This window comes from Oryctolagus cuniculus, chromosome 7, assembly GCF_964237555.1.
Source record: "Oryctolagus cuniculus chromosome 7, mOryCun1.1, whole genome shotgun sequence".
Taxonomy (NCBI): domain Eukaryota; kingdom Metazoa; phylum Chordata; class Mammalia; order Lagomorpha; family Leporidae; genus Oryctolagus; species Oryctolagus cuniculus.
The window spans coordinates 14,736,630-14,763,683 of NC_091438.1; the positions used below are offsets into that span (position 1 = coordinate 14,736,630).

The 27,054-nt window shown below is 43.7% G+C and overlaps 1 long non-coding RNA gene and 1 pseudogene across 1 annotated transcript; both read left to right on the top strand.

Annotated features, from left to right (window-relative positions):
• The first annotated feature begins 1,796 nt into the window (after nt 1-1,796).
• Nucleotides 1,797-6,906, top strand: LOC127488713 (syntaxin-18 pseudogene; annotated as a pseudogene).
• A 7,073-nt stretch (nt 6,907-13,979) lies between these two features.
• LOC138850479 (uncharacterized) lies at nt 13,980-26,347 on the top strand. Its single transcript, XR_011390284.1, has 2 exons — nt 13,980-15,180; nt 26,039-26,347. It is a non-coding gene; the product is annotated as an uncharacterized lncRNA (long non-coding RNA).
• Nucleotides 26,348-27,054: the final 707 nt, after the last annotated feature.

Sequence of the window (27,054 nt, forward strand, 5' to 3'; positions counted from 1 at the left end):
GATGGCTCAAGTGCTTGAGACCCTGCATCCACAGGGAGATCTGGAAGAAGCTCCTGGCTCCTGGCTTCAGAATGGCGCAGCTCTGGCCATTGCAATTATCTCGGGAATGAACCGGTGGATGGAAGACCTCTCTCTCTGCCTCTTCTTCTCTTTCTGTGTAATTCTGACTTTCAAATAAATAAATAAATCTTTAAAAAAAAGAATTGTTAAGTAATCATACATTATTTACTCTTTAAAAAAGATCAGAAGGATGACTAGATAAAACACTACCCCAAATATCCATTTCTTTTAAAAAGACAGAAACTTAAATCATACAAATATTTTTGTAAGACCAATCGTATAGTATGCATACAATACAATAAACATGATTTTTAGGAGTACTGAAAAGATTCTAAAGCAGTCATAACTTTGTTTTTTTTTTAAAGATTAATTTATTTATTTGAAAGTCAGAATTACACAGAGAGAGGAGAGTCAGAGAGAGAGAGAGAGAGAGAGAGGTCTTCCATCCAATGGTTCACTCCCCAAGTGGCCGCAACAGCCAGAGCTGCACCGATCCAAAGCCAGGAGCCATGAGCTTCTTCCTGGTCTCCCATGCGGGTGCAGGGGCCCAAGGACTTGGGCCATCTTCTACTGCTTTCCCAGGCCATAGCAGAGAGTTGGGCCGGAAGAGGAGCAGCTGGGACTAGAACTGGTGCCCATATGGGATGCCAGTGCTTCAGGGCAGGGTGTTAACCCACTGTGCCACAGTGCCAGCCCCTAAAATAGTCATAACTTTGGATATTAACATTCTATGGAGAAAATAATTGCAGAAAAATGAGAACATCAGGGCTTTTTTTTTTTTTTTACTCTTGAGGCATTCTTAAAACCATCATGCTAAGAAATTGAGTAGAAGGTGATTGTCAAACAACATTTTTATTCAGAAGTTTCACTAAATAAAAAAAAAAAACCTACAAAATTTGCTGTCAAAATCCACTGAAAAAATAGCACAGAAAAACATGAGCTCTTCAGAATTAAGAATTGTTGCAGGGTTATAATTAGAAATAGGAGGAAAAGTACCTAGCACACAATGTTCTCGATCATGTCTAGGGGATCTTCCTGGAACTTAGCTTCCTGAGAGGAAGCACATTTTACTGTTTCTCATAGTGGAATGAGTCTGATAATTTTTTGTGCTTTATTATCACTATAAAACTATAGATAGTTATGGCAGAGCTGTCCTTTTGTGCCTTATAAGACTTTCATCTGAACTATTCATACTGTAATTACCTCAATTGAATCATATGCATTGTCAGAATTCTACAGGTCAAGTTTGATTACTAGTCAAGATGTCTTTTATAATGTTCAGGTATGTTTTAGCTTTGGAACACAAAATGTTATTGTGTGTGCAGAGGTACAGAAGTAGAATCCAGGGCATAAATAGAACATTTGTGCATCAAATATTCTTTGAAGAAGGAATGACTGCAATTGCAAAAATTTTTTTGAAAGCAAGAAACAATGGCTTAATGGGATGTAAGAAGCCACTGCCAAGTAGGGGAGATATGCTATTTTATTATCCTGCAATAGCCAGAAGGATTTTGGAACACTGGAAATGGGAAAGAATTAAGCAGAGGAAATTGTCAGATTTCTAATAATATAAGAGGAACAAAGAAAGAGGGGGGGAAGCATAGGGGAGAAGGAGAGAGAGAGAGACAGAACCCAAAACAATTTGCATATTGCTTAGGTTATAAGTTTCTTTGAATCTCCCAGGTACTTTTTATGGAAATAGCTTAAATTCTAGGAATTGGGGCTGACATTGTGACATGGCAGGTAAAGCCACCACTTGCAGTGCCCGGATCCTATATTGGCACCAGTTTGAGTCCCAGCTGTTCCTTTCCAATCCAGCTCTGTGCTATGGCCTGGGAAAGCAATAGAAAATGGCCCAAGTCCTTGGGCCCCTGCACTCACATGGGAGACCCAGAAGAAGCTCCTAGCTCCTGGCTTTGGATCAGCACAGCTCTGGCCATTGTGGCCATTTGGGGAATAAACCAGCAGATGGAAGACCTCTCTCTCTCTCCCTCTCTCTCTCTCTCCCACTCCCTCTTCCTCTCCCTCTCGCTTCTGCCTCTCTGCTGCAACTCTGCCTTTAAATAAATAAATAAATCTAAAAAAAACCCTCTAAGAACAACTAACTACCTTGAGGGAAATAAATCACAATAAGAATCCAGTGAAATAAGATATACTGATGTAACATCAACATCAAAACTTGAAAAATGGATTGCATTGGCTTGGAAGAAAGTTCTGGACATAATAATTAAGCATTTGTCTATAACAGTGCTGTATAACCAATATTCTATTGTGTGCTGGTATAAGAAACTGCCTACGATGAAAGAAAAATATTTTCAAATGTTTAGGCTATGAAGGAGTTTTTGAGATTCTTCATTTACTTTTCATACTGTCCAACATCGATATAAAATAAAAATCCAAGAAATCCAAAAAATCCAAAACAGCTATTGCAAAAAATGTAAAAATTCAGTTCATACACAAAAGTTTAGAAAATAGAAATACTCATCTGGCTTGATAATCATTTACATCTGAAAATTCACAGAATTTATAGGAATCTGGATTCCTATGACCTTACTGCATTTTAAGGATTATGTAGTCATTTAGGAAAATTAGAGAGCTGAAGCTTCCTAAAGACTATCCTGTGGCCACTGTGGAAAGATAAACATTGTATTGCTCTGGGAGAGTGAGAAATAAGAGAATATCAGGATTAGGGTGTGACTAAGGAATACACAACAAATCTGCCATTAAAGTTTGCAGAAAAAAAAATCTAGGTAATAACAGTGACTTCAGATAAATTTATTTCATCAGTTCATAAGATAATGTTAGACATGGTACAGGCTACAACAATAATGTTTTTAGATATTGATGACAGTTGAAATAACCATGTGAAAATAATCAAATATACAATTCATATTTTTATTTCCAGATAGCACTAATGGCATGCTTGATCACTGAATTAGCCACATAATTTTAGAGCAAACTAAATTTCCCATTAAAAATTAAAAGCATAGAGAATGATGTTTTCAAAATATGATATTAAATTAAGATTTTTGAGAAAGTCAAAGAAATGAATATTATTCCTTTACAATGAGAAAGCTATCTTCTGTATAAATGAATAACTGTGCTGTCACAGAAAGCTCCAATTTAGAAATAAAAGCTAATAACTAATAGGAATAACTAATATCTAATAGCTCTAGGAACAGACACTCTGCAGCTTGAGACACACACAGCCCCAATCTGAGAGTGGTTATGTCTCAGCCACTCTGCTTCCTGTTGAGCTCCTTGCTAACACATCTGCAAGGCAGTAGCATGACAGCACCAGTGCTTGGGACCCTGACACTTATATGGGAGACTTGGATGGATCCTGGCTTCAGCCTTGCCCAGCCCTGGGTGTTATGGCCATTTGGGGTGTTAATCAGCAGATGAATGACCAGCCTCTTGTCTCCCCTCCCCTCCCCTCCTATCCTCTTCCCTCTCTTCCCCTCCCCTCCCCTCCTCTCTTTTTCCCTCCTCTCCCCACCCCTCTCCTCTCCTCTCTTTTTTTCCTCTCTCTTTCAAGTAAGAAAATCTTTAAAAAATAATAACTTTAGATTAAATTGCAGATTTTCTTTTTTTAAAGACTTTTTTTATTTGAAAGGCAGAGTTACAGAGAAGCAGAGGCATAGAAAGAGAGAGAGATGTTGTCCATCTGCTGGTTCTCTCCCTGGATGGCCACAATGGCAGGAGCTGCATGGCTCCAAAGCCAGGGGTCAGGAGCTTCTTCTGGGTCTCCCACATGGGTGCAGAGGCCCAAGAACTGGGGCCTACTTCTACTGATTTCCCAGGCCATAGCAGAGAACTGGATCTGAAGTGGAGCAGCCAGGATTTGAACCAGCACCCATATGGGATGCCGACACTGCAGGTGACAGCTTTACTTGCTATGCCACAGTGCTGGCCCAAAATTTTTTTAATTTATTTTTTATTTAGTAAATATAAATTTCCAAAGTACAGTTAATGGATTACAATGGATTCCGCCCCCATAATTTCCCTCCCACTCACACCCCTCCCATCTCCCGCTGCCTCTCCCATTCCATTCACATCAAGATTTATTTTCAATTATCTTTATATACAGAAGATCGATTCAGTACATATTAAGTAAAGATTTCATCAGTTTGCATCCACACAGAAACACAAAGTGTAAAATACTGTTTCAGTACTAGTTATAGCATTACTTCACATTGGACAACACACTAAGGACAGATCCCGCATGAGAAGTAAGTACACAGTGACTCCTGTTGTTGACTTAACAATTTGACACTCTTGTTTATGGCGTCAGTAATCTCCCTAGGCTCTAGTCATGAGTTCTGGCCCGAAATTACAAATTTCCAAAGAAACACTATTTGTCAACTGCTAATGTAGCCATTAGTTATTAGAAATACCAGTGATTGGCTGGCACCACGGCTCAATAGGCTAATCCTCTGCCTGCAGCGCCAGCACACCAGGTTCTAGTCCTGGTCGGGGTGCAGGATTCTGTCCCAGTCGCTCCTCTTCCTGTCCAGCTCTCTGCTGTGGCCCGGGAGTGCAGTGGAGGATGGCCCAGGTCCTTGGGCCCTGCACCCATATGGGAGACCAGGAGAAGCACCTGACTCCTGGCTTCGGATTAGCGCTGTGCGCCGGCTGCAATGCCTGGCCGCAGCAGCCATTGGGGGGTGAACCAACGGAAAAAAGGAAGACCTTTCTCTCTATCTCTGTCTCTCTCTCACTGTCCACTCTGCCTGTCAAAAAATAAATAAATACAAAATAAAAAAAGAAATACCAGTGATCAACAGATAATGGCAATTATCTTAAGAGTAATTGAATATCTGTTTAATGATAAGGTATGGTTTTGCAACTAGAAGAAAAATAATACATAAAAAGGAAGCAAATTTTCACAATTTTAATCTGCTGGCCAGTCTCAACACCACTCATATCAGGAGACAGGTGACTAAGTTCTATGCAACATTTTATGCAAACTTAACCATTAAATACCATGTATAATGCAATTTTTGCTGGGAAAGTTTAATTTGAGTCTAATAGTTCTTTACTTTTGAGTTCTCCATTTAAAATAATTAGAGGGAATTGAAATGATTGAATCATCACCAAAATAGGGAATAGGGATATATGTCTACTCATCAATAAATCAGAATATTATTAACAAAAGGACTGTTGAAAATTAAAAAGTCAGGGTACATAACAACCACCTACAACTGGTTCTGAATAGATCCTGTTGTGGAAAATAAGCTGTCATGATGATTTTGAGGAAAAATATTAAACTGGAATAGTTGATGAGCAATTTTAAATTTGTGATATGTCATCTTTACAATGTAAGATAATTTTATCTGAAATATGCAAGAATTAAAAATTGAATTATTTATATTTTTTGAAATGTTAATATTAACTGTACTTATTTAGAGATGCAAATCAATTTTATGTATACCATAAATAGATAGCTCAGATTTGAAGGAGCTTTACAGATTTGTGTGTGTGTGTGTGCATGTGTATACGTAGATACATGAAGCTTCTTCAAATCTCAGCACACACACACACACACACACACACACACACACGTGGTAACCTAATACTAAAATAGTTGAGCTAGGGGCTCACTTTTCTCTCTGATCATCGGTATAAAGATTTCTTCTTTAGCACAGCAGAGAATTGTTTTTCCTGCTTAAGTGTTATTCAAAGTATTTTGTTGGAGGTAAATGCTGTTCAAGCATCCTTAGTGTCCATGAATAGTATTTATATAAAAATCAGTAGCTGACCCTTCAGATTCACAGGTTAGACAGTGACAGAGAGAGACAAAAAGGTTTTCCTTCCATTGGTTCACTCCTTAAATGGCTGCTACAGCCGGAGCTGCGCCAATCTGAAGCCAGGAGCCAGGCTTCCTCCTAGTCTCCCATGCAGGTGCAAGGCCATCTTCCACTGCCTGCCCAGGCCACAGCAAACTGAGAGATTTTCTTCTGGAGCATAGGAAAGATTATATTAATGCTTACAGCCACGTTCTGTCTGACTGTGGCAGGATGACAGACACAGAGGAGACCAGATAGACCAGGACGCACAGATCTTCATGAGGACCTGCTCGGAAGCAATTCAGCAGCTCAGGACAGATGCGCACAGGGAGGTCCACTCCCAGCAGCTGAAGGAGCACAGCACTGCCGTTCTGGATTTCATCGAGGCTTACTTAAAAAGAGTGTGTGAACTTTACTCAGAACAGAGCCATCCGAGTTAAACGAGTGGTGGATAGGAAGAGATTATCTAAGCTGGAACCAGAACCAAATGCAAAAACAAGAGAATCCATCTCTTCTGAGAAAGCGTCACAGAATCCTTCAAAAGACTCTGAAGAGAAACCTGCCTCTGAAGAGTTCCCAGAAAAGACTGTCTGAAGAGCAGCCTGACTGGAGTGCCCGGGGAGACGGCAAAGGAGAAGACGAGTTATCCCCAGAAGAAATGCAAATGTTTGAACAAGAAAATCAGCGGCTCGTTGGGGAGATGAACAGCTTGTTTGACAAAGTGAGGCAAATCGAAGGGAAAGTAGTTGAAATTTCCAGACTCCAAGAGATATTCACGGAAAAGGTGTTGCAACAGGAAGCGGAGGTTGACAACATTCACCAGTTGGTGGTTGGAGCGACTGAAAACATCAAGGAGGGCATCGAAGACCTTAGAGAGGCCATCAAGAACAACGCCGGCTTCTGCGTGTGGATCCTCTTCTTCCTCGTGATGTGCTCCTTCTCCCTGCTCTTCCTCGACTGGTAGGACAGCGAGCCGGCCTCGGGCAGCGGCGCCGGCAGTCTGCACGGGCAGCCTGGCAAGCGTGCGCCTCTGCATGTCTCTGGCACTGGGGCGTGACTGTCACCAGGGTGTCAAAGAGCTGCTTCAGGGGAGAGGGGCCTGAGCAACACCTGCGGATTCCCATGCGAAGCGACACCCAGACCTGAGTCCTTAGCTGAGCACCTGGGAAAGAACATGCCGAGCACACGGAAGTGGTCTGTGCAGCAGTCACTGGGCAGGGTGGGCTCGGGGAGGGGCGTTAACCACCTGACCGCGAGGCTGCCGGCCAGGCGGCAGCTCCTCACTCAGCAGAGTCTGACCCTGCCTGTCCCCGGAGCTCCAGGGAAGAACGCGTCTAATGACGGCTCTCACAAATGCTCGTTCCCTTGTCTTTGCACGGCTTCCTGTCTGCCCGAGTCAGCGGATGCGCGGTCCGAGAAAATTCCCACCTGCCGTGTTCATCCAATAAATCTGATGACGGCCCTCTGTTGTGTTGTCGGTGAGTTAACAGCCCGGGCCCTCGGCCAGAGGCTGCCTGGCCCGACTCAGCCCAGAACCACTCACGGCAGGTGCAGGCTAGGGTACCTGTGGCCTGCTTTCCCATCACTGGGTCTATGGAAGGGGCCACGGTAGCTCGGGCCTACTGTCCCAACCCCCGGAAATGTCAGCAGGGCAGCAGCCGGTTACAGCCAGAAACAAGGCCCGAGTCGGCTGTGTGTGCGGGGTGTGTATACAGGGTCAGCGGCAGCAGCACCGGCGGCCTAGCATCCCTGCACAGAGTGGGCGTGGCGAGTGTGCTGCCTCTGCTCCTGAGCTCCCTGTGCCTGCGCCCAGGGCAGCACTCGCCCACCTGCTGAGGGCATGGGTGTCAATCATCCTTGATGTCGCTAAGCATATTCCGGGGAGCAGCAGTGGGGCTGACCGTGGCCACCGTGCCAGTCTCATTATTTGTGATTTATTTCTGACCTCAGCTGTGTGATTTTTGGCGCGCCAGCCAGAGACAGCACAAACAACATGGAGAAAATGGCTGCGAATATCTTTTTTTCTATTTAATTGTCTTACACATTTAGTTTATCTAAATGGTGGTTTTTGTAAACATTTTAATGTCGAGATTCAAATTGAAACGTGATTTTCTTACAAAAATAATCCTCTGGAAGAGGAGCAACCGGGACAAAACTGGCACCCCAACCCCTAACTGGCACTAGAACCTGCGGTGCTGGGGGTGTAGGCATTAGCCTAGTGAGCTGCGGTGCCAGCAGCAATGTGCCTTCTTCAAGGCTTTTGGCATAACTGACAATCTGCACAAGAGCGGCCAGCACTCTGTCCTCTGGTGAGCCATATTTCTGTTTCTGTGTTGCTCTTCCTGTTTGTGTGATCCTCAGAGCAGAGAAATTCTACCCAGGCAGGCTCTGCGGGAAGCAGGAAGAGGGGTGCTTCTTTGTAACAGTTCTTTGTGGAACTGCTACAAACACGGTATCATGCATGTCTCCCTTGGTTTCATCCTCACTACAGCTCTGTGAGCTAGATTGTCCTCATTTCGTGTAGAAGGAAACCAAGGCTCAGAGAGCTCAGCCAAGGTGCCTGAGGTCGCACAGCCAATAAACAGGATGCCAGAATACAAGGAGTCCCCACCTGTGCCCTTCCCACTCTGCCAGTCAGGGGCTGTGAGCCTAGGTAGGTGCAGACCAGCAGCTCCTCTCAGTGTCAGATGCAGAGAAGTCACCAATTGCATCGCTGCTCTAGCGCCTCCTTCACTGATGGGTCTCAAAGCCCCAGTTGCTTTATATTAATCAGTGCAATTCCGAAAATATGACAACTCCAAAATGTAATTAACAGTTCATCTTTTTTTTTAATCAGCAAAGTGAATGATCCTTATTTTCTTTTTCTTTTTTCATTTTCGTTATTTATTTGACAAGCAGAGTTAGACAGTGAGAGAGAGAGAGAGACGGAGAGAAAGGTCTTCCTTCCATTGGTTCACTCCCCAAATGACCTCTTAAGGGCAGCGCACTGCGCTGATCCGAAGCCAGGAGCCAGGTGCTTCCTCCTGGTCTCCCATGCAGGTGCAAGGCTCAAGCACTTGGGCCATCCTCCACTGCCTTCCCAGGCCACAGCAGGGAGCTGGACTGGAAGAGAAGCAACTGGGACAGAACCAGCACCCCAACTGGGACTAGACCCTGGAGTACCGGCACTGCATGTAGAGCATTAGCCTAGTGAGCCGCGGCACCAGCCTAGCCCAACTTTTAATCAATAAGATTATGTCACTTGCCCAGAAAAAAAAAATATAAACAGAAGTGTTACTCTAGGATAATGTCACAATGCTCTCTAATAAATCTTTCATTCAAGGTTCTTTGCACAGGGTGAAGTCACACAACTGAGTGTTTTCAAAAGTGTAAGCTACTTGAGTTTATGCCTATTTGCTAATGTGTGCTTGTGTGTTAAAGTCTCTCACTTGACAACAGGTTTGGGTAGAGGGGAAAAGGAAAGAACTTTAATCCTCAATTGTTTCAAATTTTACTTACATCTAATGAAAGGAAGTAATGTATATGATTACCAAAACTGGTTTAACTGTTTACAGTATGCTTAGGCCACAAACATCCTTTATTCCCTTTGTTATTATCTCTTTCACATTAAAAAGCTCAATTTTTTCCAACTTTCTGTGTTAGGCAAACTTGCTCCACTATTATCTTAGTTATGATAACAACAGTTATAATTTTAGTTAAAGAAAATTTCTGTAAATGATCCAATGACAGCTTATCGTTTTATTTATCTTGAAAATACTTGCTTCCCTAAATATTTCAGACCATATATAATATAGGAGTACACAACATAGTGAAAATGTTATTTCCATGTTACCCATGAAATATATTTCAATTTACTGCTTAGAAGCTATCAGTACCCATGAAAACCATGCAACACAAGGTAGGAACATAGTATTAAATTTAATGGAAATCATGGAATGTGGGCTTTCTAATTACCAGTAGTTATCATTTTGATTGGTATGTATTAGCTAGAAAACCTACAGGAGAAAAAACAACACAAAGGATATTAATGAAATAAATTTTTATATATACTAGCCCATTTCCCTTAAAGGAAAAAAGATTCAAACAGAAACAAGAGTCAGTTACATTTAAATCAGTATTCTTAGAAAATTTGATCCCATCTGTTAGTATAAACATGGACATGTAAGTAAATCAATTTCAAATCAGTTCATCCTTTTTGCTTTAGATAACTACAGCACTTGTAAGTGAATGTCATGAGGACATTTAAAATGTCTTGCCAATGAGGTAAAGTCAGCTCAGTTAGTGGAAGGCTAATCCTGATAGTAATTCCATCATCACCAGGAAAACGAATCCTACTTCTGGGAATCACATCTCACTCTCAGCCAATGGTGAGGGGATAATAAGGTTGTGTATCATTTTTTCAGATTGAGAAAAATTTTCTTAATATTTAATCATCTGAATGAATGCCCAGGTTTCTTCACCTTCAGTTATAAGCATGAATCATTTTCAAGCAGAACTTTAAGGAGAAAGAGAACAAGTGAAATTTTGCCTTGGAAAGAAGTGATGTGCAAAGGGTCAAAGTACTCCATCAGTGTTGTCCTTAGTAGAGCCATTTGAACGAATGAGGACTAAAAACTTTAAAATAGAAGTAGAATTGTGTTATTCCATCCATTAGCCTATGTGCTTTGTGAATTCTAATTACTAATAGTTCATTTATTCAGATGCAGAGACAGTTATGTCTCCTAGACTTATTTCTGATCTGTGTCGTTCAATCATAGGGATACTTGTATTTGAGTACAATAAATGACCTTGTTTTTACTTATATATTTTTGGAAACCATAAAATTAATAATCTTTCTTCATTAATAAAACTCATGAATCCCAGTATTTGATCAAAAGACATGTCTAATGATAGGACTCGTTGCCATTCCAAAATTGATTTAGTTGAATAATTACCATGGGAAAGGGTTAAAGATCCAAGTAATTTTACCTTAATGTTGGTTTTCAATTCATATCTTCTATTAATATTTTATAATCCATTCCACCCTCTTGGACGTAAGTGTGTAATTGCTATTCTGAAAATTTTTGATGAGGAAGATGGAATTAGACTGGTTACAGCTTATCTATATGATCACTTGATTCATTGATGACACTGCAAAGACCTCAACTTCATTTGTAATGCTTTGTCTGTCTCGTTCACTGTAAGTTCCAAATAATGTCTTAAGCAATGCATTTCTCTTTGAGAATCACCTTTACATTACACCTAAAGAATTCTAGTGAAAACTGTCAATATTGAGCATTACTAAGGCCACATATTCAATAATCATGTTTCATCTAAACAAATATCATGCAAATTTCTAATCCAATCAAAATTTATAGCTGCAATATATATTCATCTCTCAAAACAGTCTACCAAATATTCTTACTTAAATGATACAACAACACTATGATAAACAACGATTTGAAAATGGGAAAGCTAAGATTTACAAAAGCTGTGACTACACGTTATAGACCTGCAACCTTAACTGGGCTTTTGATTTGGAACTTATGCTTACAAAAGTGATGTTGATGCGTGTATGATAATTCAATGAATGTAACACCTGTGAGAAAATGATGTGAATGCTATTGAAATAATAATAATGATTGTAATTAGGAGAATTTAAACTTTTATCAGGAAGGTGATATTTGCAAGAATACTACTTTTTAGGTATATTTTGATTGTGAAAGACACATTTACATTTTGTCATGACATTACAGACTTGCTTCCTCTCCGATACTGAAGGAATTACTTGAACTCTAATAGCCTGATTTGCAACATGGACACATTGATGTTCAGTGCTGCATAAGGAGGTTGTTATCAGAATTCGCATAGGGTATCTCATGTAATCCTCACCACCTTACAATGAGGTGATTTTTCAGATGGTTGAAGAACTAAATCTGGGGAGATTTAGTTAATAAATCTCTTCATTCTTACATAGGAATGAATTCTGATTCATATCCAGATTTCTCTGGCACAAAAGTTCATGCTTTTTTCACTATGCCATGTAGTTTACCTAATAGCATTATTTAATAAGACACAATATCACTGATGATGTATTTGTAGAATCTTTGAATGGAATTGGAATGCTGATCATTTTTAGGCAGCTATAGAAATACAGAAATTACTCTGCCAGAAAGCAATGTGTAACCAATTCAAGTGATACCAATGAGTTTTTAGAAATTGTACGCAAAGCCTTTTAACAAAATGGTTGATTTTTCCCAATACACACATCTGGCTATTCATAGCCTTTTTAAATGGAGAAATATAATTTTCAGAAATATGGGTTTACAAAACATGGTGGTCATGAACTCTTTTCTATATTTCCAAATTGGACAGCCAGACACAAAGTTCCTCTGGGTGGTTGGCCCAGTGAATCATGTCACAAAGATAGTACTGGTTGAAAGAACTGAGTGCCAAACTCAACTCTAAATGTTCTATTTCAATCCAGCGGATTCTATTGTGGCTGCTTTTGGAAAAATGGCAGGCTGGCTTACTGCCGTATTTCTCATTCACCCCTGTATTGGAGGGAAAGAACCAAAAATTTAGAGAGATATATGGATTTTTTAAAAATTCCTTTCAGCTATATAATTTAATATCATTTTAATTGAGCACCACTGATAGCTAATAAATAATTCAAAAAGGGGTCTTCCTAACTTATGTTTAGACAGGATGAAAACTGATTCACATTTGGAATAATTGCTTTATGACTAGTTGAATTAATCATGTGTGCAGAATATAATAGGTGGTAATTGATTCCTTAAATTTAAGAAGTTTGCAACATAACTAAATGCAATGGTATTGAATTGCTTTCAAAGTATTCTATAGCATGACCAGACACACTGAGAATTAGGAGTAATAAAAAGATTACTTGCTTACAGTCTTCAGGTCTAAGTAGGTATGCAGTCTAAACTGAAGGAATTTCAAGTAGTCCACAGCATAATCAAACAGAAGAGAAACTTAATGAGAAAACACAAATACCTGTGTTGTAAGCACAGGCATAATAATAAAACAACTTCACGCCCCTTGGTGAGATCAAGGACCACGACAGCCCCATCAAGGCCATCTGCACCAACGCCAAGCACATGTTCACGGCTTCCAGTGACCTGACAGTGAAGTTCTGGAGTGTGTGGAGGGTGCCCGGAGGCGCATCCTAGGAACAAGGCCTGAGGGATGCCCGACCCTCGGCCCAGCCGCCCCGCCACCATGGAGGGGAAGCTGTGGCTGGGGGTGGAGGCTGCGGCCCCCTCCCGCCCTGCTTGCTCTGGGCCTTCCCACCGAGTGCTGCCCCTCAGAGAGAGGTTGGGGAGACTGAGCCGCGAAAGCAAGGGGCGTCATCCCTCTTCCTCCCCCTTCCGCCGTGGTCTTTGCTGAGCCTCTGGGTTTTTCCCTGGGGCTCAGAGGGGAACTGAAGCAGCCCAGCCCAGCCCAGCCCCATGGCGCCCCCCAGCGAGCGGGCCTTCCCCTGTGACCCAGCCCGGCCTCCGGGCCACTGCACCTGCCTCTGAGCTAGAGTCCTCAGGTAGCCCCGGGAGCCAGGTGCAGGCAGCTGGCCCTGTGCCCTGGGGACGCCAGCAGTGGCTTGGGCCAGGGTGGAGCTGCTTGGGGAGATGGTCAGAAATACTCCCGCTGTTTAATTTATTATGTTTTTTGTTTTTGTTTTTTTGCTGTTGCCTCCTGGAAATGGACTTGAAGTTTCTTCCCACGTGTTCTCTCCAGGAATCCCCAGGGCCACAGCCTCCATGTACTGCGCACAGGAGGGTAGTGCCCCCTCCCACTCTGCAGCTGGGGCCTGTCCCTGCCCCTGCGCCCGGGGACCCTCCAGGCTGTCCAACAGTACAGTGCCTTCTCCTGTCCTGGGGCCTGGCACCGGTGCGGGGCAGCCTCACACCAGCCACACCCGCCGCGCCACACGTGTCTTCTACCCCAGGAGCTCGTGCCCGCCACCCCCAGAAAGGTAGGGCCTGCGAGGTCACACAGAGAGCAGCAGCTCAGTGGACGGCCCCCCGGCAAGTTTGGCGGGGGGTGAGGGTCCCCGGGCTTCCCCACCCGCCCCGGGGGGCTTACGCTATCTCAGGGCTCCCCGTGCTTCTTCCACCCTGGTTTTGTCAGCAGCGCTTTCTAGCGTTAAAACCGGCCTGGGCGTGGGCCCCACCACTGAGGAGCTCAGTGAGCAGCTTCCTCCTTCCCCTGGGACTGTGGCCTCCCAGCTCCAGAGTCCCGGCGCCCCCTGGTGGGGCAACTGTGGATTTGCAGGAACGCTCCACATGGGCGGGCCCAGGCCCCTCCCCGCCCACACCAGCCCTGGGCTCCTTCCCCAGGGCACGGTGACTTTGAGACTGCCTAGCTGGGGCTAGGGTGGCTGCCGTGGCCCAAGGAAAGCTGGGGGGCTGTCCTCCTTCCACGGCTGCTCGCGTGTGGCCCTCAGGGACATGCTGCTTGATTCTGGCTGTGCTGACCTGCGAGGAGCGCCTGAACCCTGCCCCTGGACACCTGGACAGTCTCCCGGCGAGGCCTTCCTTTCCCCTGGGTGCCGGGCCCCTCAGCACTCAGAAGTGGCCTCAAGTCTCTTCCTGCCCACGTGCACCCCTCCCCAGCCACCTGCCACAGAAACTTGCCACCTGTAGGGAGGATGCATCACACGGCCATTTACCTACAGGCTGCCGGAGCTGGAAGACCCGCACCCGGGCTGACCGTGCCTGGGGCGCTCTTGCAGTCCCTGGAGAGGTGCTGGGCGCCATGTCCGTGTCCTGCTGTTTCTGCTGGGTCAGTTACCTCACGCGGGGCCGGCTCTGCTATCGTGGAGAGCGTCACTGACTTATGTCCCCGGAAGTCCTGGGCCGCTCTGAGCTGTGCTCCGCGGGCGCTGTCCCTGCTGTTCTCTCAGGGAGCCTGAGGCCCAGGGCCGGGGCAGGCCCCAGCTCTGCTCAGCGCTCAAGACCCCACGTGTCGGAAGCACAGTATGGTTGCCATGGAGCACAACGGTGGGCCTGGGCCGCAGTTAGACCGCAGGGGCCCAGCTGGTCCTGATCCTGAGACCGATCCTGTTACTTCCTGTCCCTCCGTGCTAGTCTGAAGACTCGAGACGAAGCCGCGTGTGTGTGCCGGGGGCCCTGTCCAGACCCCGGATCTTCACACACCTGGGCACAGCCAGGGTCCCCACCCTATTGAGCCTGCAGAGCTTGGACCCCAGAGTGCCCACGTCTGGGGCCGAGACCCAGTCCACACCTTTGAAGCTGACTGCAAGCTCCCGGGCAGAAGGTGGCTCCCATCCCCGTGGCAGTTGGGACCAGGCCCCGGTTTCGGTGTGAACCAGGTCAGTGTTTGCTTTCCTGTGAGTGACTGACCCCTCCGAGGCTCCACCTGGTTGCTTCCGGAGCCTGCTGTGGACGGGGGAATAGGCCAGGCGGAGGCTGGTGCACCTGTGGCCCGGCTGCAGCTCGGGAAACACCCAGTCCTCGGTGATGGCCCTGCTGCCCACGCTGGGGCTGTGTGGTGGGCGCAGGTCACTTAAGAGCACAAGCCGCTGTGGGGAGGGAGGACGCTGAGTCGCTGGGACCCCTCGTGCTGCCTGGTGTGGGGGCTGTGGTCGGCACCCAGCCCCCCACTGATCCTGCTGGGCTCCCCAATGTCATCTGGGGCCGTGTGGGCCCAGACCCTGCCCTAGCCGGTGTCCGCCCTGCAGGAGTGATGAGCGCCTTCCCTTGCTGGGCCAAAGCCTCCTCAGGCCTTCCAGGGCCTGCCCCCCCACCCCCCCCGCTGGCTCCCAGACCCTCTGCTGCCCTCTTAAGTGCAAGGACAAAATCTGCAGGGAGGTTCTGGGTCATCATCTGGCCCCTGCCCATCCCCAGCCCCCTCCTTGCCTGGCTCTGTCCTTTGAAGCTGTGCCCCCAGGGCCTAGCATCATAGTGCGGGGGCTCGAAGTTGTGGGTGGGGCCGATGGTGCTGGTCACACACTCGCCCAGCTTGAACATCTTGACATAGTATTGGTCCTTGGAGCCGGTCACCACGAGGTCGTGCTGGCTGGCAGTCTGGGTGACCATCAGACACGTCATGGGGCCGATGTGGCGGCCATTGGAGGGTGAACCAACGGCAAAAGGAAGACCTTTCTCTCTGTCTCTCTCTCTCACTGTCCACTCTACCTGTCCAAAAAAAAAAAAAATTACCTTAAAATTATAAAAGCCACTCATGAAAAACCTACCATGAATGTCACAATTAATGATGAAATATTGAAAGCTTTTCCTCTGAGATCAGTAAAAAGACAAGGGTTAGATTTACCACATGATCCAGCAATTCCAAGTCTGAGTAGACACACAAAAGAATTGAAAGCTGGGTTTCAAAGATATATTTGTACACTCAGTCATTGAAACATTATTCACCACAGCAAGGACGTTGAAGTAACCTAAATGTGCATTAGTGGATGAAAAGATAAAAAAAATATATGACATACAATAGAACATTGTTGAACCCTGAAAATGTAAGAAATGTTGACACATGTTTAAACATGGCTGAATTTTGAGGATACTATGCTAGATGAATTAAGACAAATACTAGAGAACTTTAAAAATAGATATGAAATTAAAATAAAATGTAAACTTTATTTCTAGCATTAAAATCCATCAAGCTCAAGACACTTATTTAAACCTAGAAATCTTTTATTTAATTTGTTCAAATTTCATTAATTGCATATATACAAATTTAGGAACGTAGTGATTCTTCCCACTCAACCTTCCCTCCTGTCCTCACTTCCACCCCTCTTCCTCCTCCCTGTCTTATTCTTATCTTATTTTCTACAAAAATATTTTCAGCAACTTTATACTAATGAGATATCTTTGTTTTCATACCTTACATTAAGTAAAGAGTTCAACAAATAGCATGAAAAAACAAAAAGTCCCCAACAGTGAAGATAAGGGCTGTTCAAAATCATCACATTTCAAAGTGTCAATTCTACTCTATAGATCACCTTTTAGGTAATCTATTAGTTACCACAGATCAGGGAGAACACGTGGTATTTGTCAAGACAGTTTTGTAAGTGATGGCATCAGCCATTTAGTGCTTCCCTAAAGAATTAAGTTTTTGGGACTTTAACTATGTAAATGCAACCTTTCTTATATTGTTAGTTGGGAAAAAATGGGTGATGGGTGTTCCGTAAAGACTTTTTAAGACTAGGAAGCAAAAATAAGTTTAAAGGAACCGAGTCAGTATTGTAAGATGGGTTTATAACAATTTCCCTGTGAAACTCTCACCAAATTGCCATTGCTTGATGAGAGGAATGAGCAGGAGCATTGTCACTGTGGAGAGGGACTCCCTGGTGGGGGTTTTTGGGTGTTATTCTTCTGAAGCTTTGACTACTTTCTCAAAACAATTCTTTTCAAAAATCCTTCAGGATTCCACTTGCTGACATTTTCCATTGGGATGCTGTGTTCTTGTCTGTGACTTATCTGGGCACAACAGTTTTGGTATGTGTGGAGCAGAAAGCACTCCACTTTAATTTTTCAGTCCAAGCTGAATCAATTGTGATGTCTATGGTCTTGACTTATTTGTTCTTTTAATCATTGTCCACATCAGTTAGAGCAGGAAAGTATTATGTTGTTTTCCTTGAAAATGGATGTGGATGGTCTGGCACTGTGGGCTTCATTTTCAGCATTGTCTCATTTCATCTTAAAACGAGCTACTCTTTTTCAAACTGATGATTTCTCTGGAGCATTGTTCCCATAAAATTTTATAAAGCATCAATGATTTCACCATTCTCCCACCCAAGCTTCATTATCAATTTGAGGTTCGTCCTTGCCTCAAGTTTTCAATAGATTAATTTATGTATTTTACAGAATGAGAGAGAGAGAGAATCTTCCATTTGTTGGCTCAGTCCCCAAATGGCCACAACCCCTGGGACTAGTCCAATCCAGATGGGTCCAGGAACAACATCCTGATCTCTCACGTGGTGCCAGGGGACCAAGCACTTGAGCCATCCTCCTATGCTTTCCCAGGCATATTAGCAGGGAGGTGTATAGGAAGCTGAGTAGCCGGGACTGGAACTGGCACTCCTATATGTGATCCCAGTGTTGCAGGTGATGGCTTAATCTGGTATGCCACACTGCCAGCCCCCTCTTACTTCAATTTTAGTAGCATTCATGTTGCTATTAAAGAGGATTTTTTCTTTTTTTTCTTTTTAACGATTTATTATTTTATTTGAAAGTCAGAGTTACACAGAGGGAGGATAGGCAGCGAGAAAGAGAGAGGTCTTCCATCCACTGGTTCATTCCCCAGTTGGCCACAACAGTTGGAGCTACACTGATCTGAAGCCAGGAGCCCAGAGCTTCTTCTGGGTCTCCCACATGGGTGCAGGGGCCCAAGGACTTGGGCCATCTTCCACTGCTTTCTCAGGCCATAGCAGAGGGCTGGATTGGAAGTGGAGCAGCCAGGACTTGAACCAGTGCCCATAAGGGATGCTGGCACTACAGGCAGAGGCTTTACCTGCAACACACAGCACTGACCCCAAAGGAGCTTTTTTCAAACTGATGTCTCATCCTTCTTAGTGACTCAAGCTATTTCATGTTCTACTGTGGTGTGGATACTTTCGATGTTGTCTGTTTCACAAAGTTCAGTATTTTAAGACAGCAGGTGAAAGCTCAGGAGACTGGGTCCTTGTCATTCATGTGGGAGACCTGGCTCCCGGGGCTTTATGGCTTCTCTTTGGGACATCTGAATTGGCAGCATTATTACTCTTGTACTTTGGGTCCATTATTATGTATACTGGAGGTTACTTGAACACAAACACAGAGATGTCATGAGAGTTAATCTGATAACTGAGATGACTGAGTGACTCATGGGAGGTTAATGTATACAATGTGGATATGCTGGATGAGGAATAATTCACATTCCAGGTGAGAGATTGCAATATGGGTCAAAATTTTCTCATGTTACTCAGAATGACACACAATTTAAAAATACACATTATTCATTTCTGAAAATTTTCACTTAATATTTAAGATCACAGGCAGTTAAAACTGCAGAAAATGAAACCACAGATACTGTACTTCTTTGAAGGAAGAGATCTACCTATGCTTTGCACTATCTAGTGTTATTCTCTTGAGAATTCTAGTTTCCAGGGACCTTCCAGTTAACTTGTGTTGAACCAGTTGCCAGGACACACTCAGGTGTGGCAGGTACTTTTAGTTGTTACTCTTTCCGAGTGCCCTCACACATAATGAGCAGGAAATCCTCTGGCCTGCTTGACTGTAAGCTCAAGTCTCATTTTTGTTCATCTGTAATGATTGCTGGATGTCAATTAGTCTCCAAACACAATTTAATCATAGGCAGAAGAAGGGCCAACATAGATGATCTCCAAGGATAATGCTGCAAGTGCACCAGTGGCAGGGAAAGATTACCTCAGTTCTTTGTCTCTGAAAGAAGAATTTGCATGTGGACAAGGCAGAGAATAAAGCAAGATTTATTTATCAGAAACCTCCTCCCAAAGCAGCCAGAAGGGGGTTCCAAGAGAGCCAGAAACCCACCGAACTGTGAGGGTCTGAGTCTTTTAAACAATTACTGGGGAAAAGAAAAAAAAAAAAAACTGAGTAGTAGCTAACAATGTTAGAAGGCAGGGACAAAACCCATCAAGAGTGCAGATTTGTGATCTGGTCTGTCCTCTCTAGCTTGCAAATGATGAGACGAAAACCACCAGAATAGTGGAATCACCACTCCTTTGCTACTTTCATAAGACTGAAAGCTCCCAAGGAGTGGGATGGCACTTTGATCTTAGTAAATGTAACTTTTGGGGAAGGCAGGCATTTCGTGCCCTCTTAGAGGGAGTCTCCTGTCCTCATTTTCACCAGGACCAATTCAACTGCCTATTGACTCTTCTGACTCCTCATAGTATCAAAGCATAAGAACTAGGTCAAGAACTTTTAAGGCCTCATTAGAATATTTTATATTTTCTGAGCAACACTGAACACCAGAAAGTTGATTGTTTTCTCCCCAAATCTCTGTGTTTTCTTCTGTTTCATAAAGAAACTAAGACTTAGTCTTCTTGCTATTACCAACAGATTGGAGAACCCCCATTTAGAATCCTTCTGAATTTTTAAATAAATAATCTCATGAAGTAGGACTTTTAGAGCAAATGCTATATTCCTCTATGAGAAGGTCATATGCTGTCATAATCTTTGAAATTCTTCCTAGTGAATTAATTTGGGGGAATATTGCTGGATGACATTTCTCCTTCTCACCCTTCCTAAGAGCATCCCAAATAACAGATTGAGTGGGCTAACCTCTTTGCATTGTAAATGATGTTAACCCAAATCAAGCTAACTTAAGCCCCAAAGGGAATTAAATGACTCAGTTTATAAAGCGCAGGATTCATTGTGGCACTGGCTTATTCCTGTGATACAATACTTCCACATCATTAATTTCAAGCTATCAATGTGACATTACTGAACATGGAGGTGAGAGGTGCATAAGTGGCTTTTGTAAAACAGTACGAACTGACACTGACTATATACAAGGTGTCAAATTATAGAGTTGAGTAAAGCACAGTCCCTATTTTGGCAGAATGAGAAGAGGTCACTTAGTATTTCTTATAGCATTCATATGGAACCTGTCAGTTGCCAGGTACTCAATTTCATTGTCTATTTGTTATAAAACATTAGACTATGAATCCAGAATGGTTAGGATTAGACACCAGATCCACAGTTTGTTAACTGTCTGATCCTGAACAAGGCATTTAACCCCTTTGTGTGAAGTCCCTAATCTATAGAGGATAGTAGCAATACCTGCCTCATAGAGTTCCTTTATGAATGAAATGGATTGATACATATAAGATATTTAGGGTAATTTCTCACTCATGTTGAGTATTAATCAAGGATTTGCTTCCATACATTATTTTTAAGCTCTTCCTAATTGTCATAAAATTCCTTAGATTCGTATGTGTTATTATCTGCTGTGAAAAAGCTGACAGGTTAAGTGGGTTGACCAAAGAGGTATATAATTCATAACATGTTTAAGCTAATGTTTGACCCTGGGTCTGTATAACTACAAGTCTCATGCTGGTTCTACATGTTATAGTAACAGCAGCATCATTACATTTTAGCCACCTACCATACTAGAAACTTTAAATAGATTTTCTAATGTATTCTTTACAAAAATACAATGGTGGGTGGGTGTGGTGGCGCAGTGGGTTAAGCCACCACTTGGGATGCTCACATTGATATCAGAGTGCCTGGGATCAAGTTCTAATTCCATATCCAATCCACCTCTTTTTTGTGCTCCTGTTTCAAGCCCTGTTTCCTCATTTACCATGAGACAGGACGCGGAGCTTGGGTAACACGAAGATGCCCAATGGGAGGGAGGGAAGTAATGCTTATTAGCAACAAAAGGAGGGGAGAGAGATTTCATTTTCCTTTTTCTCAGTGCAAGGTCAGAGAATACTTCATGGAGAAGGTAGCATTTTCACAAGGTCTCGTTAGGTGAATTATAAGCAGTTGATATACATGGGGAGTACATTTCTTGTAAAGGAAACAGCCTGAACAAAGGTACAGAGGCTGGGTAGCAGGCCTATGTTTGGGGAGGGCAGTAGACTAGGAATGCATGCATGGAAAGGCTGGCCTGGATTGTGGAGATCTCCCCAGCACCACACTGTGGAACTGGGACTGAATTCTATGGCCTTAGGAAACCACTCAAGGTTTTTGAAAAGGGGATCTACACAATCTGACCTGTGTTTCAGAAAATAAGATTTGTCGCAGTATGTAGGCTAGACTGGGGAGGAGGAGGCCTGGAGCTGTGAAGATGAGTTATGTGTTATTGCAATAGTTTGAGCAAGAGATTACAAAAGTCAGAATTAGAGTGGGGGTGGAGAGCAACAGAAGACTTTGAGAAATGCATTGCTCTAAAATATCATCAACAGAATACTCCCTGCTAATGAAAACACTAACTCAGTCTACGTAAGCTACTGGTGGTACATCAGTAACACATTTTTTTTTTTTTGATAGGCAGAGTGGACAGTGAGAGAGAGATACAGAGAGAAAGGTCTTCCTTTGCCGTTGGTTCACCTTCCAATGGCTTCCACGGCTGGCACGCTGCAGACGGCACACCGCGCTGATCCGAAGGCAGGAGCCAGGTGCTTCTCCTGGTTTCCCATGTGGGTGCAGGGCCCAAGCACTTGGGCCATCCTCCACTGCACTCCCGGGCCACAGCAGAGAGCTGGCCTGGAAGAGGGGCAACCGGGACAGAATCTGGCGCCCCGACCGGGACTAGAACCCGCTGTGCCGGCGCCGCTAGGCGGAGGATTAGCCTATTGAGCCACGCGCTGGCCATCAGTAACACATTTCAATTCAACATATCTTTATTGACCAGCTACCAGAAGACAGATGTTGTGTTAGGCCCTGAAAGGAATACAAAAATAAATAGAAAACAGTTTCTCCACAACTATTTTTTTTTACATAATTTTGCTGTGTATTATTCCAAGCCTTTTTACATACTAAACTAATCCTCAGGACAACCCCACATAGTAACTTATTTTCTCCATTTTATAGGTGAGAACATAGAAGATTAGGGGGATAAAACCATTTGCTAAAGGTCAAACAGGGAGTTTAAAGGTCACACTGTTTTCCTAGTACTCCCTCATACACAAACACATTGGGTTAGGCACAGATACCCTCCCCCCCCCCGCCCCAAGCTGGGCTGTGTAGAGCTTCTTAGCTGACATCCATGCTTCCACTCCTCCCTTACCTGCATCTTCACTCAGAAGCTAACATCATATTTTTAAGAACCTAAAACTGGCCAGTGCCGTGGCTCAGTAGGCTAATCCTCCACCTAGCGGCGCCGGCACACCGGGTTCTAGTCCCGGTCGGGGCACCGGATTTTGTCCCGGTTGCCCCTCTTCCAGGCCAGCTCTCTGCTGTGGCCCGGGAGTGCAGTGGAGGATGGCCCAAGTGCTTGGGCCCTGCACCCCATGGGAGACCAGGAGAAGCACCTGGCTCCTGGCTTCGGATCAGTGCGGTGTGCAGGCCGCAGTGCGCCAGCCGTGGTGGCCATTGGAGGGTGAACCAACGGCAAAAGGAAGACCTTTCTCTCTGTCTCTCTCTCTCTCACTATCCACTCTGCCTGTCAAAAAAAAAAAAAAGAACCTAAAACTAAACACACAAGCTACTGCTCCGATTTCTCTGATTTACATCTTTCCATGATTTCCCACAACACTTTTTTTTTTTTTTTGAAAGAACTTCGGAGGATTTGGTGTAGATTTTAGCCCATAGAACTACCTTTCAGGACAACATATGCTTTTTTGTTTTAAAAGATTTGTTTTTATTTATTGGAAAGACAGAGTTATAGAGAGAGGTAGAGACAGAAAGCAGCAGAAGAAGGCCCGAGTCCCTGGGACCCTGCACCCTTATGGGAGACCTGGAAAAAGCTCCTGGCTTACCTGGCTTCAGGTCAGCTCAGCTCTGGCTATGGCAGCCATTTGGGGAATGAACCAGTGCATGGAAGACCTCTCTCTCTGTTTCTACTCTCTCTGTAACTCTCATATAAATAAAATAAACCTTTAAAAAATTTTAAAGAAAAAATTCAGTCCGTGATCTTGGGGGATGAACATAACTTGGTGAACTCAGTTTTTTAATTTGCAAAGTGGGACTAATGCTATCCATCAAAATGGCTCATGTTGAGCATTCAATAAGATAACATGTATAGGTTGCCTAAAGCAATATTTGCTGCCTTGTAGGTACTGAATGTCAGTTATTAATTTTAATGATAAGGATAAAAAACACTTAGATGAGTTTGAGAGTGAAATCATTTGTCCATTCCTTGCTTCCATCATGCCATTTCGGCACTGACAAGAAGAGAAATAGACTTTCTTCCTGACTTGTCTTCCTGATGGGAGGAAGCCATGCAATCTTTTTCTGAAGCTGAGAGTCGCAAGGCTCTGAAAGTAATTTCCAACAGCTCCTGATTCTCACCTAACATTATCATCTTCTTATTTATTTTTAAAGATTTTATTTATTTATTTGAAAGAGTTACACATAAAGAGATAAAGAGAGGCAGAGAAAGAGAGAGAGAGAGAGAGAAAGTCTTCCATCCACTGGTTCACTCTCCAATTGACCACAGTTGGGGAAGCTGTACTGATCCAAAGCCAGGATCCAGGAGCTTCTGTTGGGTCTCCCTCATGGGTGCAGGGGCCCAAGCACTTGGGCCATCTTCTACTGCATTCCCAGGCCACAGTAGAGAGCTGGATTAGAAGAGGAGCAGCCAGGAAAAGAACCAGTACTCATATGGGATGCCAGCACTGCAGGTGGTGGCTTTACCCACTATGCCACAGCACCAGCCCCCTGCCTCCTTGCTTTTAAAGTGGAACTAATTTCTAGTAGATGCCAACCAAATTCTTTTTCCTGGTTTTTCTCTTCGAGCTAGCCAGATGGCCTGGTGCTAGAGAGGGGTAGGGAGGAGGCTTCAGTTCTGCCTGCAAGAGCTGTATCACCTCTAAAACAACTCCACATGGAGAGCGAGGAGAGGAGTGGTGCTTCATCTCCTGACCCTGAAGTCACAGCAAGTGTTTCACAGGGGAGGGATGGTTTCAATCAGCCGAGCTTGCATGTGGAGGCCTCCTGGCTCCTCTTCTCCACCTTCTCTTGTGCCAGAATCTTACTCCAGAAAGACTGAACCAGGCCACTGATAGAATTACATCCAGTGCAGTCCTCACCCTGGGGTGAGCTTCATGACCCTGAGCATGATGTGAGTCTCAAAGCAGGCACCCAATAAACACACGTTGAGTGACTGATAAATTATAAGTGTATAATGGACAACTTTACATACATACAAATTTACAGGCCTTGCTATGAGGCATCTGTCTCCAAACACTTTCTCCTTTGTGTTCCCTTTCGTGTTTTTTTCTTTTGCTCCTTAGGTTCACTTGTTATGCCTCCTCCCATCCCCATATACACTTGCACATGTGTGTGCACACACACAGTCCTTAGATCAAAAAGATATGGATATGTAATAGGTCAGTTTTGATTATACTAAAAACAACATGCCCACTGAAATTGTAATAGACCTCAGCAAAATTTCTGTTCTGCTGCTAGTTTAATCACATTGAAAATGTAAGCAAAGAGTGATGGAGTTTATTCCACTATTAGGAAAATGTGATATCCTGTACACTCATAAAATTATAGTTATTTATTTACTTCCTTTTTTATTTGTTTGAAAGGGAGAGGGAGAGAGAAAGAGAGAGCAAGAGTGATCTGGGTGAGGCCAAAGCCAGGAGTTAGAAACAGTCCAGGTCTCGCACATGGGTGGCAGGGTCGCAACTACTTGAGCCATTACCTGCTGCCTCTCAGTATGCACATTAGCAGGAACATGGGATTTAAAGTTGAGCCAGAACTAAAATCCAGTCACTCTGATATGGGATGCAGGCATCACAAGAGGAATCTTAACTGCTGTACAAAATACCTGACTCATATCATATTTAGGATGAGTTGGTGAGACCTAACTGGCTTTTTAAGCCTGGATAATACCCACAAAGGAAGACATTCTAGACTAGAAAGTAAGCAGAAAAGTGTGACAATATGTATTGACAAAGAGTGGCCAAACAAATAAAGGAAAGAAGGCTGCAAAGGTAGTATATAAAGAACAGGAAAGAGAGGGGTATTTGCCCATCTGCCATTGCTAAAAGCACTGTGATATATCGGTCAGGTAACAATAAAACCATTCACTGTGCATTTTATGTTTCAGTGGATACAAGAACCCATTAGAATGCATTGGAGGACATTTAACCTAATATGGAAGAATAACTATCAGGTGGTCAACACAGGTATGAGTAGAGCAGTGTGTGTATACTAGGGTGAGCAGAGAGCAGTAACTTGGAGATATGCCAGTGAATATGGAGCTCTTGAAATGGAGCTGTTGTGGAAGATCAAGGTATATCCGAATCTTGGTAGGAAGGGCACTGTAGTTGATAATAAGAAGTGACCACAAATTCTTCTCATCCAAATTCTCATTCCTATACTCATGCCTTTATGTAATGTACACTTTTCGACTCATTCTATCCAGAGGTATAATCTCTTTTCCATCCATTCATTTAAGATTTCGCTGTTTGACTTGTTTTCTATGTTTAATGTGTTGTAACTAAGTGCTTGAAAATGACATATTTTTGGGTTTTTGTCTTCTTCTCTCCGTCCTTGAAAATCCTGCAGTTACCACCATGTAAAGATTCCTGGGCAAGCCTGCTGAGTGGTGAGAGATATTCCCATCACCCTCTTTGCTCAAGCTGAAAAACATCAACAGGCTATCAGTCGTGAAGTCATCAAGCAAACCAGGAAGTTGCCTACAGCACATGAGTGAGCCTGGCCAAGATCCACAGAAGAACCACCCCCAGAAAGCCAAGTCCATATTGCCAACACAGGGAATTGTAAGATAAATGAATGGTTGTGATTATAAGGCACTAAGTTTGGGAGTGGTCTGTTCTGTTATACAGCAAAAAAAAATTAAAAACTGAAATACCAGATGAGTCACTAGTTGAGTTTCTCAGCAATTAGAATTGAGCAAAGAGATGCTCTAAATCTTGAGAACAAATTAGGAGGCCAGTGACAAAACTGTACAAACAGGAAAATGGGACTTCATGTGAGGTAGATAAGGAGAAGCAAATCTGTCAGATTTGGGGTCATTACATTAAGGCTGGGAAGACTTTCAAAAGAAATTTTATTAAAGATTTATTTATTTGATTTGAAAGTCAGAGTTACAGAAAGAGAGACACAAGGAAATCTTCCATCCTCTTGTTCACTCTCCTGATGGTTACAATGTCCAGGACAGGGCCAAACTGAAGACAGGTGCCTGGAACTCCTTCTGTTTCTCCCATGTGGGTGCACACGTCCAAGGACGTGGGCCATTTTATTTTGCTTTCCCAGAGGCATTAGCAGGGTGCTGGATCAGAAGTGGAGCAGCCCCTACTTGAACCTGCACCCAAATGAGATACTGGCACTGAAGATGGTGGCCTTACCAGTTACTTTGCAATGCTGGCCCCTCAAAAGAACATATTCATATTTAATGTGCCATTGCAGACACAAACTTCCCAAGTGCTTCCTGTGTCATTCAGTGTGGTTTCTAGGAAGCTTGACTTTTAAATTTCCCTACCCATCTTTTCTATCCATTTCCATAGAAACTAGTTTGAGTCTTTTCCTAACTCTTCAAATAGCTGACCACACTTTTTCTT